We start from the raw sequence: 18,597 nt of genomic DNA, 5'->3' as shown, positions 1-18,597 counted from the left end.
AAAACTCTCTAGAGCCTGCTCTTCCTGGGGCTTGCTCTACTAAGTGGGCTTCTTATTAAGTGGAGTTAAAAAAACAAGGAGTTTAAGAAAAGGAGTTTGGAAACTAAGGTTGGATATAATTTCCTTGTGTGTTGTTGGCTTGGTTTTGCGTAGCCCTTCGGCTACAGCAGACAGGGTCTAGGTCTGAATCATATATACTGTTTTACTTTTTTACTGTTGTAATCCCCATTTAGTATGTGTTGCACAATTTACAACGCAGTCCAGTGCACATCTTGCATGATGTATGCAGTCCTGGAACAGGAGTTCAAGGGTGCATATCTTTGTTCTAGATGTGAGCAAATAACCCGTTTGGAATCGCAAATCGAGTCTCTAAACGGGCAAGTTGCAACACTGAGAGGCATTGATAATTTGCAAAAGAGTTTGCTTCTCACCGAGCAAGCACTCTTTGGGGTAGATGAGGGGGAGGGTGACAGAGAGGAGGCTGAGGAAAGTGAGGTAGCTAGCTGGGTAACAGTTAGAAAGCGGGGTAGAGGGAAGAGTGCCAGGGAGGCTAGCCCTGATCTGACACACCCCAACAAGTTTGCACGTTTGGCAGATGAGGGGGATGTCAGTCCGGGGACGGCACTGCTGCAGCCGGACACTTCCTCTGCCAGTCAGGGGAATGTCAGCTCCAGTAAGCAGGGAACCAGGAGAGCAGGGCAGGCCAGACAGGTGCTGGTAGTGGGCGACTCCATTATTAGGGGAACAGATAGGGAAATCTGTCACAAAGACCGTGATCGCCGAACAGTGTGCTGTCTTCCTGGCGCTAGAGTTCGACACATCGCGGATCGGGTTGACAGATTACTGGGAGGGGCTGGAGAAGATCCAGCGGTCATGGTCCATATCGGAACCAATGACAAAGTTAGAGGTAGGTGGAGAGTCCTTAAAAATGATTTCAGGGATTTAGGTCAAAAGCTGAGGGCAAGGACCTCAAAGGTAGTATTTTCCGAAATACTGCCTGTACCACGAGCCACACAAGAAAGGCAACGGGAGATTATGGAGATTAACAAGTGGCTCAAGAACTGGTGTAGGAAGGAGGGGTTTGGGTTCCTGGAGAACTGGGCCGATTTTTCTATCGGCTACAGGCTCTATCGTAGGGACGGGCTGCACCTCAATGGGGAAGGGGCAGCTGTGCTGGGGAGAAAGATGGCTAGAAGGTTGGAGGAGTGTTTAAACTAGGGACTGGGGGGGAGGGTAATTACGTTATAGGACGGGAAGATAGCGCAGATAGAGACCGGGGGCAAGGTAATGGGACTGGGGGAGGAATGGAAGGAGGGACTAGAACAGTTCAGAAGGAAAGGTGTAGGGTAAAAAATATACATAAACCTCTCAAATGTATGTATACTAATGCCAGAAGTCTGACTAATAAAACTGGTGAACTGGAATTAGTGATGTGTGAGGAGAACTATGACATAGTGGGAATAACTGAGACATGGCTGGATGATAGCTATGACTGGGCGGTTAATGTACAAGGTTACAGTCTGTTTAGAAAGGATCGTCAAAACCGGAGAGGGGGAGGGGTCTGCCTTTATGTAAAGTCCGGTCTAAAGCCCACACTCCGCGAAGATATAAGTGAGGGACATGAACATGTGGAGTCACTGTGGGTAGAGATACATGGAGCTAAAAACAACAATAAATTACTAATAGGAGTTTACTATAAACCACCTAATATACCAGAGTCCACAGAAAATCTATTACTAAACGAGATAGACGAGGCGGCAAATCATAATGAGGTGGTTATTATGGGGGACTTCAACTACCCAGATATAGACTGGGAAACTGAAACTTGTATATCTCATAAAGGAAACAGGTTCTTGGCAATAACCAAAGACAATTACCTCTCCCAACTGGTTCAGGACCCGACTAGAGGGACGGCCATACTGGACTTAGTATTAACCAATAGGCCGGACAGAACAACAGACGTGCAGGTTGGGGGACACCTGGGAAATAGTGACCACAAAGTAATAACCTTCCAATTATCATTCAAAAGAGCGTTTCTACAGGGAGGAACAAAAATACCAAACTTCAAAAAAGCTAAATTTAGCCAACTAAGAGAGGCCATAGGCCAAACTAACTGGGACAAAGTCCTCAAAAATAAAAATACAGCCACAAAATGGGATATCTTTAAAAACATCCTAAAATCTCATTGTGAGAGGTACATACCGTATGGTAATAAAAGGTTAAGGAACAAAAAGAAACCAATGTGGATAAATAGAACTGTAAAGAAAGCAATAAATGACAAAAAGAAAGCATATCATTCACTGAAACAGGAGGGGAGCACGGAAGCACTGAAAAACTATAAGGAAAAAAATAGAACATGTAAAAAACAAATAAAAGCGGCCAAACTAGAGACCGAGAGATTAATTGCCAAAGAGAGTAAAACTAACCCTAAAATGTTCTTCAATTATATAAATGTTAAAAAGTATAAATCTGAAGGTGTCGGCCCTCTAAAGAGTAATGAGGGGGAAGTCGCAGAGAGCGATGAGGAGAAAGCAAAGCTGTTAAATATTTTTTTCTCCAATGTATTCACTGAGGAAAATAAATTGTCAGATGACATGCAGAATGCAAAAATAAATTCCCCATTAAAAGTGTCCTGTCTGACCCAGGAAGAAGTACATCAGCGACTTAAAAAGATTAAAATAGACAAATCGCCAGGACCGGATGACATACACCCCCGTATCCTAAAGGAATTAAGTAATGTCATAGCCAGACCCTTATTTCTGATATTTGCAGACTCTATACTGACAGGGAATGTCCCACAGGATTGGCGCATGGCATATGTGGTGCCAATATTCAAAAAGGGGCCAAAAACAGAGCCTGGAAACTATAGGCCGGTAAGTTTAACATCTGTTGTGGGTAAACTGTTTGAAGGTTTTCTGAGAGATGCTATATTAGAGCATCTCAACAGAAATAAGCAAATAACGCCATATCAGCATGGCTTCGTGAGGGATCGGTCATGTCAGACTAATTTAATCAGTTTCTATGAGGAGGTAAGTTCTAGACTTGACAGCGGCGAATCAATGGATGTCGTATATCTGGACTTCTCCAAAGCATTTGACACTGTACCACATAAAAGGTTAGTATATAAAATGAGAATGCTCGGACTGGGAGAAAACATCTGTATGTGGGTAAGTAACTGGCTCAGTGATAGAAAACAGAGGGTGGTTATTAACGGTACACACTCAGATTGGGTCACTGTCACTAGTGGGGTACCTCAGGGGTCAGTATTGGGCCCTATTCTCTTCAATATATTTATTAATGATCTTGTAGAAGGCTTGCATAGTAAAGTATCAATTTTCGCAGATGACACTAAACTGTGTAAAGTAATTTACACTGATGAGGACAGTATACTACTACAGAGGGATCTGGATAGACTGGAGGCTTGGGCAGATAAGTGGCAGATGGGGTTTAACACTGATAAATGTAAAGTTATGCACATGGGAAGGAAAAATGCAAGTCAACCGTACATACTAAATGGTAAAACACTCGGTAACACTGACATGGAAAAGGATCTAGGAATTTTAATAAACAGCAAACTAAGCTGCAAAAACCAGTGTCAGGCAGCTGCTGCCAAGGCCAACAAGATAATGGGTTGCATCAGAAGGGGCATAGATTCCCGTGATAAGAACATAGTCCTACCACTTTACAAATCGCTAGTCAGACCGCACATGGAGTACTGTGTACAGTTCTGGGCTCCTGTAAACAAGGCAGACATAGCAGAGCTGGAGAAGGTCCAGAGGAGGGCATCTAAAGTAATAACTGGAATGGGGCAACTACAGTACCCTGAAAGATTATCAAAATTAGGGTTATTCACTTTAGAAAAAAGACGACTGAGGGGAGATCTAATTAATATGTATAAATATATCAGGGGTCAGTACAGAGATCTCTCCCATCAGCTATTTATCCCCAGGACTGTGACTGTGACGAGGGGACATCCTCTGCGTCTGGAGGAAAGAAGGTTTGTACACAAACATAGAAAAGGATTCTTTACGGTAAGAGCAGTGAGACTATGGAACTCTCTGCCTGAGGAGGTGGTGATGGTGAGTACAATAAAGGAATTCAAGAGGGGCCTGGATGTATTTCTGGAGTGTAATAATATTACAGGCTATAGCTACTAGAGAGGAGTCTTCCTCTGGATCAACTTGCGGGATAACAGGCCGAACTGGATGGACAAATGTCTTTTTTCGGCCTTATGTACTATGTTACTTCTGCAGGACAGTTTTCCTTTAAGAGATGGTGTTTTAGTCACGATCAGGGGGTATTATCCATGCATAGATTATGAATTTATAAAGTGCCTAGGCTAATATATGCAATAAATACAATATTTCTGCCTGTGTCCATTTATTGCCAGCGCTGGCTGTTTTTGACTGCTCTACACAGCCCCAGTGGTCTCCAGCATGTCACCTCTGTATAATGCTGAGACGTCTGAAACTCACAATCATGCTGCTTGGTGTTGTTCCTAATCAAGACGAGAGACGTCGTTAATCTCATTATCACCCTGTCAACACTTTGTGTCATGAAGTTAACAGGCAGCTTGCTTCTGCTGAGTCAATAAGAAGAATACAGAGTACGGTGCAAGGAATTACTGTTCCCTTCCTGACCTGATTTCCAAATATACCCCCCTCCCTTTATCCTGGAGTAATATGGAGGGAAGAACATGTTTACTGAAACACAGAAACATCTGACAGCAGCTAAAGTCTGACTAATGCATCTTATTAAGGTTACTGGACATCCAAACTAAGGACTCCCCCAAAAGGAGGAGCACCCCATTAGAGTATTGTCTATCGTCAAACATACAAGGCAAGGTACTGCTTGTCTGGGAGTGTAAGGTTTTATGGAACATTGCCTGAAAATAAGTTACCATATACGTTCACTGAAAACCAGCACCCCCTGAGCTCCATCTAAGGTATTAAAGTAAAGCAGTACTGTGCTCTGCACGGTGAGGGGCAGGAACCTTGGAATGGTTGTCTACAGATAGGTTGCTCTTCCTTTTGGAGGAGTTTCTGGTTTGGCTCATACAAGCTAATTTGCAATATACAAAGTTAAAAACTCAGGTGTGATTGAAGATAAAGGGGTTATTTGACCCCTATAATGGCCCCCCCAATGCCCGGGCACCTCATATAGGTTATACTTACTCTGCTCCTCAGCAACAGCATCCCTCCTGATCCCTGCACAGCCGCTGCTGCATCTCCCCGTTGCGCGATGCTAGGGAGGGGTGACCCCGTCATGGCCTATTGGCTGAGGCCCGCCCCCCCTGCTGCCAGATGTTTTGATCTGCACAATGGGGAAATGCAGGGGCCCGGGCATGGGGGGGGGTCAGTATAAGTGTTGGATAACCCCTTTAAGTACAATTTCCAACTACCAAAGCATATTCAGATGGGTATAGGAAGCTGAGATACAGGGAGCTGTTTGCAAGGCCTTGGCACTTCAGAGCCACTTTACCTGTCAGTATGTGTCTTCAAGTAAAGGGGAAGATTACAAAGTCTTCAGTGCAAGCACCCTGCCCACAGCATCCTAGATCTCAGCTTCCAGCTTAGGCTGTCAGCATTGTGAAGTACATCTTTCTGTCCCAGCAAACAAACAGAAAAATGAAATTAAAGTAGTGACAGATCCGTCACATGGCAGACATTAATGGCACCTGACAGACCCCTTTGACTAATGATGGGGTTTCACGATGGAGTATGTTGTTTTTCAATAAAATATCATAGAATAGGTGATGGAGCGGAGGCTCCTGACATTATTTTACAATAATTAGTTCATCAGCGCCGTGGTATAAATAATTAAAGAAAGAATTGTCTATTTCCTGAAGCAATGCAGATAATCAGCATGGAGCTGGCTGACGAATCCTCTGATAATCTATTGCTATTGCTTTCCGATGGAGATTCAGTGGTCGACCTGGCAATACATGATCCCACAGAGGCCACCAGAGCAAAAGCCACGCTGCTTGGTGGCTCCCGAAAAAGGGACTTGCAAAGGCAGTTGATGAACAGAGCAGACAATCAGAACTTCTGCTTTCCCTACATGGTCTTTTGTGCGATATGGGTGGTGAATCGGGTGACATTAGGACACCACCTGTGTAGAAGCAGGTAGAACCAGAGACAGTCATATATTAGGTTTTCTTCCTAGTGCTATGAGACATGGCTAGGCTAAGTTCTTGCTCCCAGATCGCCCTAATATGGGGGTGGTATGAGAATAGTCCAGCATCCTCTTCACACTTTCTATATTACCGCCTCCTGCTGAGCCCAAATGAGAGAGCACTTTGTTAGGTATCTGTCAGCTCAGGCTGGAGGTATCAGTGAGGTCCATAAATAACCTCTGATCACCTCCATTTTATAAAACTCATTTCCCAGGCAGCCAAAGACCACAAGAATCTCCTGCAAAATTTCCTTTCACGCTCTCTCCGCCGGAGCTGCTAGTGTCAGGCGCGACAGATTTATGTCCCATTCATTCACAGGAACAAAAACGCTGCCATGGTTGGTCATGGTGCAGGCAGTAGCAGTTAGTTCAGATGATAACAGTAGCAATACCTCTCTGATCCTTTCTGTTCTGCGCTATAATTATAATAAATGCCCATTGCTTGTGAGCGGAGAACAATGGCGCGCATTACGCAGTCTTGTAGCACCGATATGTACACAAAATTGCAGCCGCTATGCGTTCAGCATAACTCAAACTTTGCCTGCTGATAAATCAGGTCTTATTGTTTGACCAGTCGGCCAGCAATAAGTACACAGACGTCTCTCCTCTGTACATTGGAGACATATGGCAGGGAAACAATGGTAATTACGTCCACATCGAGAAAAGAAACATTAGCCACCTGAGTGCTAAAGGGAAGAGGGATGCAACATTTATTATGGAGGCAGGGGAGAAAGAGCTGCTTTTTATTTTTTTCAAAATGAGTGAACTAATATTAGACTGCAGCAGTACTTACTCCCTGCCAGCAGAGGGCTCTTCTGCAAATGTTGAGAAATAAAGAAAAAATCTACAATGTAATATGAACAGCTTTGTATAAAGTAGAATAAAATAATAGTTTATGTAAATGTCTGATTCTCTCTCTTTCTCTCTATATATATTACACATAATGTATTAGTTTACATATTATATATATATATACACACACATTTTATTAAGGGTACTTTCACATTAGCGTTTTTGTTTTCAAGTATTGAGTTCCGTCCTAGGGGCTCAATACCGGAAAAAACTGATCAGTTTTATCCTAATGCATTCTGAATGGAGAGGATTTCGTTCAGGATGCATCAGTTCAGTCCCTCATACGTTTTTTGGACGGAGAAAATACCGCAGCATGCTGCAGTTTTCTCTCCGGCCAAAACTACTGATCACTTGCCAGGATGCTGGATCCGGCACTAATTTACATTGAAGTTTTTTAGGGCCAGATCCGGCATTAAGTGGTCCGGCAAAATGGATCCGGCTTTCCGATCTGCGCATGTGCAGACCTTTAAAAATGCAAAAATCGGTTCCGTCTGACAAATGCCATCAGTTTCCGTCCGGACTGCCGGTGACGGGATTGCCTGCCGGAATCCTCTGACGCGAGTGTGAAAGTACCCTAATTCGCTTTCTTGCAGCCAGACGATGTCCAAATGCCGAATCAGTGCAGCATGTGTTGGTCTTTTCGGTCCCTGCCGCCCTGGTGAGAGCAGCCCGTACTGCACTGATACAGAGCTACAGATGACAGCGGGAGGCTGGATCCCGCTGTAATGGACGGGGGTATAGAGAGCAGATGTAAGGGCCAGGGAGTAGAGACAGCGCAATGCACATGGCTGCCGACCAGGGCATCGGTATATCTACTGCACTTAGAGGGAGTACTGTTGGAGGGTATATCATGTATATAGAGGGAGTAATAGAGGAGGGTATGTAATGTATATAGATACTCTCCTCCAGTCCAGATTATCTGACCAATTTCTGTCCAATCAGACCAATAAGTTGCTGTTTATAACAAAAGATCTGTGTGTGTAATTGGCCATCTGACAACTGATTGGTCAGAAAATCTGTCAGATAATCTGTTGGTGTAATACAGCCTTTATATACCCTCCCCCAGCCCTCCCTCTATATTAGGGCTGGGCGATTAATCAAATTAATTTGATTAATTCGCCCTTGAGACCCCTGACGATTCGATTTTTCATAATGGCCCTGTCACTCTGCCTCCTGCCCAAACCTGCCGAATCACTGGTCCGCCCCACTGTCTTTTGACTCCTCGTAAGCCCACCTTGCCGCCTCTGCATTATCCTGTATGAGGAGCTCCTCACTCTGCTCCCGCCACATGCACTGCACTCTGACCGACACTGCAGTCAAAAAATTGCAGCAGGGCAATGTAACATAACTGATAAATAAGTGAAAAAAGAGAGATATGGCAGTAACAATAACAGGTACAATAACAGGTACAGTAAAAAAAATTTTTTTTGCATTGATAGAATGTGACTGACACACATTACCTGCAGGGTTAAAAAAAAAACTCTATATACACAGTATCTAGAGCTATTCAGTAATAGGCCATAGCACTGACTTAACAGAACCCAGCACAAATCTACTGAAACAAATTTAAAAGATTTATATATCAGAGAACCACAAAATGGGGGTCATGTCCTTTATGAAAGCCTTAACATGAAGGTTTGTGAAACCTTGAGAATTTTCTGAAAAATAAATAAAGTAAAGTCTCTGTTAGATATACTTGTCTTCTCTAGCGCTGCAAATCCGGAGACAATGTGGGAAAAGTCAAATAAGTAAATTTTTGGAAAAGGATTGCGCTGCAGGAGAAAATTCTTTTGTATAAAAATATATAATAAAAAGTTCCTTTGGTAGATCTTCAATCAACGTGGTCACAAGCCAACCTCACAACTTAACACTGGTATGGAAATCTGTTCTGAAATGAAAAAGCGCACTATGGTGTAGCAAGTTCCACAAACTTAGCGCCCCTGCGAATAGATTATACTCACAGGGTATCTTGCGAGTAAATGCGTATATGAATGGATGGTGTCTTCAATAGTACTCTGTTGAAAAGAGAGGACTATAGTGTAGCATGTAATTACACTTAAAACGCTTGCTGTAAGGTTATACTCACAGGATGTCCCTTATGAGAGGCTGGAAGGAATCTGTGCAATATTCACAGGCAGCTGGGCGGATGGAGCAGGCAAGGATCAAGATACTCAAGTAGGAATTTCCAAATATCGATCCGACGGATGGAATGCTTCTGCACCTAGATGGTACTAGACCTCAGCTTCTCAGAAGGACTGGTTAGTGGAACGGATGCGCACCAAAGAGTCGGATAAAAATTATTTAATGAGAAATAAAATTACAGCTAAAACCACAAGACTAAAGTCTCTGAAATGCCCGACCCGGGTTTCGCCGTGATGCTTCGTCTGGGGCGTTGATTGGTGATTGGATTCCACAGAGTTTAAATTAGCAGGAGACCTCCCTTCTACCACGTCATGACATCCTTCACAGGAGTGCAAGGCAAGACCAATTATACATAAGCAGACACACATGAACAAAAAATATATGTATATAAAATCCACATAAAAACATAAATAGATAAAAAAATTAAAAATTATTATATATGGGGCAAGGTGCTAAAGGAAGATGTGTTAAAAAAGACAGGCATTAACGTCACATTCTACATTCAACCCTTGGGGTTGGATAGTTCCTAAAAGGAACATCCATTCAACTTCTTTTTTATTTATTAACGAGATGAAGTCCCCTCCACGAGTAGGTGTGCGCACAAGTTCTAATCCAAAAAAGCGCAGACCTCTAGGGTTTTTATTATGACAAATTTTAAAATGTAACGAGACACTATGGGTCTCGAGACCCTTTTTAATATTACGTACGTGCTCCTGCACTCGAGTTTTTAGGCTTCGTGTAGTCCTGCCGACATATTGGAGGCCACAAGGGCACTCCAAAAGATAAATTACGCCAACACTATTGCAAGAGAATTGGCCCCTTATTTTCAAGGCAGTGTCTTTCATCTTATTGGTTTTGATGGTCTCCACAAACCTTTCTCGGTCTTTTTGGATGCGGTTTTTGCAGGGCAAGCAAAAACCGCACCAAGTGAACCTGCCTTTATGTGCATTGATGCGTTTTTTACTAGTTGCGAGATTAGCACTACGGACCAGTTTATTAGTCAAATTGTCGGCTCTAGTAAAGACTACAGGAGGCTTAGTTGGTAAATCTTTACTGAGTACAGGATCGTTTTGAAGGATATGCCAATTTTTACTGATCATATTTTTTATACAGCCCACCTTGCTGTTATAGCGAGTCAAAAAGGTATATCTAAAATCCTTCTTCTGTTCATTTTTATTCTTACTTGACTGAAAAGTGACATCAGTGCGTTTCCGTTCTACCTCCTCTTTACAATGATCCAACAATTCTATCTCATAACCCTTTTCCAGGAATCTGTTTTTGATCAATTGTCCTTGTTCTCTAAAGTCTTCTAACTTACTGCAATTTTTTGAGATACGTTGAAATTGGTTTTTAGGGATATTTTTTAGCCATGATGGATGATGGCAACTATTCATCTCAATGTATGTATTTACATCAACCGTTTTGAAGAAGGTCTTAGTTTTTAATCTCCCCTCTTCCACAAATATAACCAAATCTAGGAAGTCCACAGAAACCGCACTGATGTGACTAGTAAATTTTAAATTAAAATCATTTATGTTAATGCCTGCTATGAAGGTATCTAGACCCTCCCTCTCACCTAGCCAGATGAGAAGGCAGTCGTCTATATATCTTCGCCACACTAAAAGTTGTCCCTTACCTAACTCTTTTTTGAGAATTGGATCAATATTCTCCCTCTCCCACATAGTCATAAAAAGATTAGCGAGGCTCGGGGCGAATTTCGCCCCCATCGCCACGCCAGAATGTTGAAGATAAAAATTATCTTTGTAAAGAAAATAATTGTGAGTCAGACAGAAGGTTACACAATCCAGAATAAAGGTTTTCTGGTCCAACCCCATATTCAGATCGGTCTCTAACGCTTCCTGAACCCCCCTAATACCCAAATTTTGGGGAATACAGGTATATAGGGAAGAAACATCCACCGTAGCTAGCCATAGAGATCCATGGATTTCTCCCATGTCGTTGATTAAATCAATGACACTAGTAGAATTCTTGAGATAGGAGGGGGCCACTGTCACATATTTCTGCAAGAAGAAATCGATATATTCGGAGACTCTACTGTTCAGGGAATTAATCCCTGAAACAATAGGTCTCCCTGGTGGATTAATCGGATCTTTGTGGATCTTCGGCAGAAAATATATGACAGGGGTGACAGGGCATTTTAGACAAAGGTAATCAAATTCTTTTTTGTTTAGCACCTCCTTCTCCAGGCCCTTTTTTAGAATAATTTCCAATTGTCCCTTGTAGGCAACAAGTGGGTTATTCTTTAAAATTAAATAGGTATCTCTATCCAAAAGCAGCCTATCCATTTCCATAGTGTATTGTTCGACATCCATTATAACAACTCCTCCCCCCTTGTCGGCTGGTTTTATTACTATCCTGTCATTTTTCTCCAATTGCCTAAGTGCCTCCTTTTCCCCTTTGGAGAGATTCTGTTGTTTGGGGTTATGATCCATCTTGTCTAATTCGTTTAGGAGGCTCCTTTTAAAGGCGTCAATGCATTCATTATTTTTATTTTTTGGACAGAAATTGGATCTATTTCGGAGGTCAGTGTGTGAGACCCCCGTGGTGGTTATAGTATCAGCCGGCAGGGATGGCTGTGTGTTCAAATAATATTTGGCTATATTTAGTTTTCTGATATATCTATGAATATCAAGAAATAAGTTGAATTTATTTATGCCGCTACTTGGTGCAAATTTTAATCCTTTTTGTAGGACCAACTTTTCTTCTTTGGATAGCACATGTTTGCTTAGGTTAAAGATACCTATCAATTCCCCTTGCTTTTTTTCCCCCCCGGGGTTGGATTTTCGTCCCCCACCTCTATGTCCTCGGTGTAGCCTCTTTTTTGGGGTGTTCTTACTGTCTCTATCGTTATTCTTTCCTGGGGGTCTCTCTGTACCCCCCGTATCCCTTGATGGGGAAAATTCTGACTAAGGTTATTCTCATGTGTATCTGTTGTTATCAACAATTTTTCTTTACCATCCTTCATCCCTATCTGTTCATGTGTCATCTGCTTTACAACATGGTTCCCCCCAGCAACCCTGGGAAGGATGTCCGTGTCTGTTTTAGTAGTGTCTCCTCCACTTTTCTTTTTAATATTTTTTATTAAAGGACTCTTACAGTTATTCAATCTGAGTTGTTCCCTAGTAGGGTATGTCGGGCCATACCCAGATTTAGATGGATGATATTGTTCTCCATAATTATATGGGCGCTGTCTATATTTTTTATTATTATAGTGATTACCATAATGATAATACGGTGTATAATGGTCTCTATACCCATTGGGGGCATAGTATGGGTAATCTCCATGGCCTTTAAGGTTCTGGCCCTGACCCTGATGTTGTCCATCAAATCTTCTTTTACTGTAATGGTCCCTATCTTCATAGAATTGTGGTAAATGCTGTGAACTAATCTCAAAGTTATCCGTCACTGCCTGTTCTCTATTCATTCTCTGTGTAACAGGTATATCCATACCCCTATCCTTTACTCCATTGTGATCCACATTAATTTGTGTTTTCCATTTATAAACTCTATTTTTCTGGTAGTCCTCGCAGACCTTAAGGAACTTTTTACACTTTTTAGTCTTGACTTCTTTTCTATTTTCATGATGTTCGTTTGGCATTGTTTAGATAATTTTAAATATTCAGTAGTTTCCCTATGTGGTGTCAGCAAAGCCTGTAATTTCTCTATGTTCGTGTTAATCTTTTTGAGCTTTTGTTTTCTTTTACAAATAATGAAAGCGATAGCCTTAAAGCTACAGTCATTCATTAGAAGCTCCCATTCCTCTTTATCCTCCTTAACCTCAGAATTTAGGGGTAGCTGCCATCTCAACCCTTCTGGGATCATCTTTTCAGAGAGATATCTCTCCAGGGACACCACATCCCACATGGTTCTGATCTCCCTGGAAAAATCCCTCTCCAAATCTAGAAACAAGCCCTCCAATGCAAGCTTTTCATTAATGACATTCTCACTAGGAAAAACTGTATCAATGTCACAAACTAAATTAGCACGATAGTCAAAAATATCCATAATAATGAAGTATAAAAACAGAGACAACCCACAACAATAATTCAGAAAAATAAATAAAGTAAAGTCTCTGTTAGATATACTTGTCTTCTCTAGCGCTGCAAATCCGGAGACAATGTGGGAAAAGTCAAATAAGTAAATTTTTGGAAAAGGATTGCGCTGCAGGAGAAAATTCTTTTGTATAAAAATATATAATAAAAAGTTCCTTTGGTAGATCTTCAATCAACGTGGTCACAAGCCAACCTCACAACTTAACACTGGTATGGAAATCTGTTCTGAAATGAAAAAGCGCACTATGGTGTAGCAAGTTCCACAAACTTAGCGCCCCTGCGAATAGATTATACTCACAGGGTATCTTGCGAGTAAATGCGTATATGAATGGATGGTGTCTTCAATAGTACTCTGTTGAAAAGAGAGGACTATAGTGTAGCATGTAATTACACTTAAAACGCTTGCTGTAAGGTTATACTCACAGGATGTCCCTTATGAGAGGCTGGAAGGAATCTGTGCAATATTCACAGGCAGCTGGGCGGATGGAGCAGGCAAGGATCAAGATACTCAAGTAGGAATTTCCAAATATCGATCCGACGGATGGAATGCTTCTGCACCTAGATGGTACTAGACCTCAGCTTCTCAGAAGGACTGGTTAGTGGAACGGATGCGCACCAAAGAGTCGGATAAAAATTATTTAATGAGAAATAAAATTACAGCTAAAACCACAAGACTAAAGTCTCTGAAATGCCCGACCCGGGTTTCGCCGTGATGCTTCGTCTGGGGCGTTGATTGGTGATTGGATTCCACAGAGTTTAAATTAGCAGGAGACCTCCCTTCTACCACGTCATGACATCCTTCACAGGAGTGTAAGGCAAGACCAATTATACATAAGCAGACACACATGAACAAAAAATATATGTATATAAAATCCACATAAAAACATAAATAGATAAAAAAATTAAAAATTATTATATATGGGGCAAGGTGCTAAAGGAAGATGTGTTAAAAAAGACAGGCATTAACGTCACATTCTACATTCAACCCTTGGGGTTGGATAGTTCCTAAAAGGAACATCCATTCAACTTCTTTTTTATTTATTAACGAGATGAAGTCCCCTCCACGAGTAGGTGTGCGCACAAGTTCTAATCCAAAAAAGCGCAGACCTCTAGGGTTTTTATTATGACAAATTTTAAAATGTAACGAGACACTATGGGTCTCGAGACCCTTTTTAATATTACGTACGTGCTCCTGCACTCGAGTTTTTAGGCTTCGTGTAGTCCTGCCGACATATTGGAGGCCACAAGGGCACTCCAAAAGATAAATTACGCCAACACTATTGCAAGAGAATTGGCCCCTTATTTTCAAGGCAGTGTCTTTCATCTTATTGGTTTTGATGGTCTCCACAAACCTTTCTCGGTCTTTTTGGATGCGGTTTTTGCAGGGCAAGCAAAAACCGCACCAAGTGAACCTGCCTTTATGTGCATTGATGCGTTTTTTACTAGTTGCGAGATTAGCACTACGGACCAGTTTATTAGTCAAATTGTCGGCTCTAGTAAAGACTACAGGAGGCTTAGTTGGTAAATCTTTACTGAGTACAGGATCGTTTTGAAGGATATGCCAATTTTTACTGATCATATTTTTTATACAGCCCACCTTGCTGTTATAGCGAGTCAAAAAGGTATATCTAAAATCCTTCTTCTGTTCATTTTTATTCTTACTTGACTGAAAAGTGACATCAGTGCGTTTCCGTTCTACCTCCTCTTTACAATGATCCAACAATTCTATCTCATAACCCTTTTCCAGGAATCTGTTTTTGATCAATTGTCCTTGTTCTCTAAAGTCTTCTAACTTACTGCAATTTTTTGAGATACGTTGAAATTGGTTTTTAGGGATATTTTTTAGCCATGATGGATGATGGCAACTATTCATCTCAATGTATGTATTTACATCAACCGTTTTGAAGAAGGTCTTAGTTTTTAATCTCCCCTCTTCCACAAATATAACCAAATCTAGGAAGTCCACAGAAACCGCACTGATGTGACTAGTAAATTTTAAATTAAAATCATTTATGTTAATGCCTGCTATGAAGGTATCTAGACCCTCCCTCTCACCTAGCCAGATGAGAAGGCAGTCGTCTATATATCTTCGCCACACTAAAAGTTGTCCCTTACCTAACTCTTTTTTGAGAATTGGATCAATATTCTCCCTCTCCCACATAGTCATAAAAAGATTAGCGAGGCTCGGGGCGAATTTCGCCCCCATCGCCACGCCAGAATGTTGAAGATAAAAATTATCTTTGTAAAGAAAATAATTGTGAGTCAGACAGAAGGTTACACAATCCAGAATAAAGGTTTTCTGGTCCAACCCCATATTCAGATCGGTCTCTAACGCTTCCTGAACCCCCCTAATACCCAAATTTTGGGGAATACAGGTATATAGGGAAGAAACATCCACCGTAGCTAGCCATAGAGATCCATGGATTTCTCCCATGTCGTTGATTAAATCAATGACACTAGTAGAATTCTTGAGATAGGAGGGGGCCACTGTCACATATTTCTGCAAGAAGAAATCGATATATTCGGAGACTCTACTGTTCAGGGAATTAATCCCTGAAACAATAGGTCTCCCTGGTGGATTAATCGGATCTTTGTGGATCTTCGGCAGAAAATATATGACAGGGGTGACAGGGCATTTTAGACAAAGGTAATCAAATTCTTTTTTGTTTAGCACCTCCTTCTCCAGGCCCTTTTTTAGAATAATTTCCAATTGTCCCTTGTAGGCAACAAGTGGGTTATTCTTTAAAATTAAATAGGTATCTCTATCCAAAAGCAGCCTATCCATTTCCATAGTGTATTGTTCGACATCCATTATAACAACTCCTCCCCCCTTGTCGGCTGGTTTTATTACTATCCTGTCATTTTTCTCCAATTGCCTAAGTGCCTCCTTTTCCCCTTTGGAGAGATTCTGTTGTTTGGGGTTATGATCCATCTTGTCTAATTCGTTTAGGAGGCTCCTTTTAAAGGCGTCAATGCATTCATTATTTTTATTTTTTGGACAGAAATTGGATCTATTTCGGAGGTCAGTGTGTGAGACCCCCGTGGTGGTTATAGTATCAGCCGGCAGGGATGGCTGTGTGTTCAAATAATATTTGGCTATATTTAGTTTTCTGATATATCTATGAATATCAAGAAATAAGTTGAATTTATTTATGCCGCTACTTGGTGCAAATTTTAATCCTTTTTGTAGGACCAACTTTTCTTCTTTGGATAGCACATGTTTGCTTAGGTTAAAGATACCTATCAATTCCCCTTGCTTTTTTTCCCCCCCGGGGTTGGATTTTCGTCCCCCACCTCTATGTCCTCGGTGTAGCCTCTTTTTTGGGGTGTTCTTACTGTCTCTATCGTTATTCTTTCCTGGGGGTCTCTCTGTACCCCCCGTATCCCTTGATGGGGAAAATTCTGACTAAGGTTATTCTCATGTGTATCTGTTGTTATCAACAATTTTTCTTTACCATCCTTCATCCCTATCTGTTCATGTGTCATCTGCTTTACAACATGGTTCCCCCCAGCAACCCTGGGAAGGATGTCCGTGTCTGTTTTAGTAGTGTCTCCTCCACTTTTCTTTTTAATATTTTTTATTAAAGGACTCTTACAGTTATTCAATCTGAGTTGTTCCCTAGTAGGGTATGTCGGGCCATACCCAGATTTAGATGGATGATATTGTTCTCCATAATTATATGGGCGCTGTCTATATTTTTTATTATTATAGTGATTACCATAATGATAATACGGTGTATAATGGTCTCTATACCCATTGGGGGCATAGTATGGGTAATCTCCATGGCCTTTAAGGTTCTGGCCCTGACCCTGATGTTGTCCATCAAATCTTCTTTTACTGTAATGGTCCCTATCTTCATAGAATTGTGGTAAATGCTGTGAACTAATCTCAAAGTTATCCGTCACTGCCTGTTCTCTATTCATTCTCTGTGTAACAGGTATATCCATACCCCTATCCTTTACTCCATTGTGATCCACATTAATTTGTGTTTTCCATTTATAAACTCTATTTTTCTGGTAGTCCTCGCAGACCTTAAGGAACTTTTTACACTTTTTAGTCTTGACTTCTTTTTCTATTTTCATGATGTTCGTTTGGCATTGTTTAGATAATTTTAAATATTCAGTAGTTTCCCTATGTGGTGTCAGCAAAGCCTGTAATTTCTCTATGTTCGTGTTAATCTTTTTGAGCTTTTGTTTTCTTTTACAAATAATGAAAGCGATAGCCTTAAAGCTACAGTCATTCATTAGAAGCTCCCATTCCTCTTTATCCTCCTTAACCTCAGAATTTAGGGGTAGCTGCCATCTCAACCCTTCTGGGATCATCTTTTCAGAGAGATATCTCTCCAGGGACACCACATCCCACATGGTTCTGATCTCCCTGGAAAAATCCCTCTCCAAATCTAGAAACAAGCCCTCCAATGCAAGCTTTTCATTAATGACATTCTCACTAGGAAAAACTGTATCAATGTCACAAACTAAATTAGCACGATAGTCAAAAATATCCATAATAATGAAGTATAAAAACAGAGACAACCCACAACAATAATTCAGAAAAATAAATAAAGTAAAGTCTCTGTTAGATATACTTGTCTTCTCTAGCGCTGCAAATCCGGAGACAATGTGGGAAAAGTCAAATAAGTAAATTTTTGGAAAAGGATTGCGCTGCAGGAGAAAATTCTTTTGTATAAAAATATATAATAAAAAGTTCCTTTGGTAGATCTTCAATCAACGTGGTCACAAGCCAACCTCACAACTTAACACTGGTATGGAAATCTGTTCTGAAATGAAAAAGCGCACTATGGTGTAGCAAGTTCCACAAACTTAGCGCCCCTGCGAATAGATTATACTCACAGGGTATCTTGCGAGTAAATGCGTATATGAATGGATGGTGTCTTCAATAGTACTCTGTTGAAAAGAGAGGACTATAGTGTAGCATGTAATTACACTTAAAACGCTTGCTGTAAGGTTATACTCACAGGATGTCCCTTATGAGAGGCTGGAAGGAATCTGTGCAATATTCACAGGCAGCTGGGCGGATGGAGCAGGCAAGGATCAAGATACTCAAGTAGGAATTTCCAAATATCGATCCGACGGATGGAATGCTTCTGCACCTAGATGGTACTAGACCTCAGCTTCTCAGAAGGACTGGTTAGTGGAACGGATGCGCACCAAAGAGTCGGATAAAAATTATTTAATGAGAAATAAAATTACAGCTAAAACCACAAGACTAAAGTCTCTGAAATGCCCGACCCGGGTTTCGCCGTGATGCTTCGTCTGGGGCGTTGATTGGTGATTGGATTCCACAGAGTTTAAATTAGCAGGAGACCTCCCTTCTACCACGTCATGACATCCTTCA

The sequence above is a fragment of the Bufo gargarizans genome, chromosome 10, assembly GCF_014858855.1.
Source record: "Bufo gargarizans isolate SCDJY-AF-19 chromosome 10, ASM1485885v1, whole genome shotgun sequence".
Lineage (NCBI taxonomy): Eukaryota > Metazoa > Chordata > Amphibia > Anura > Bufonidae > Bufo > Bufo gargarizans.
The sequence above is the reverse complement of the archived record's forward strand: the minus strand, read 5'-3'. Positions refer to the sequence as shown.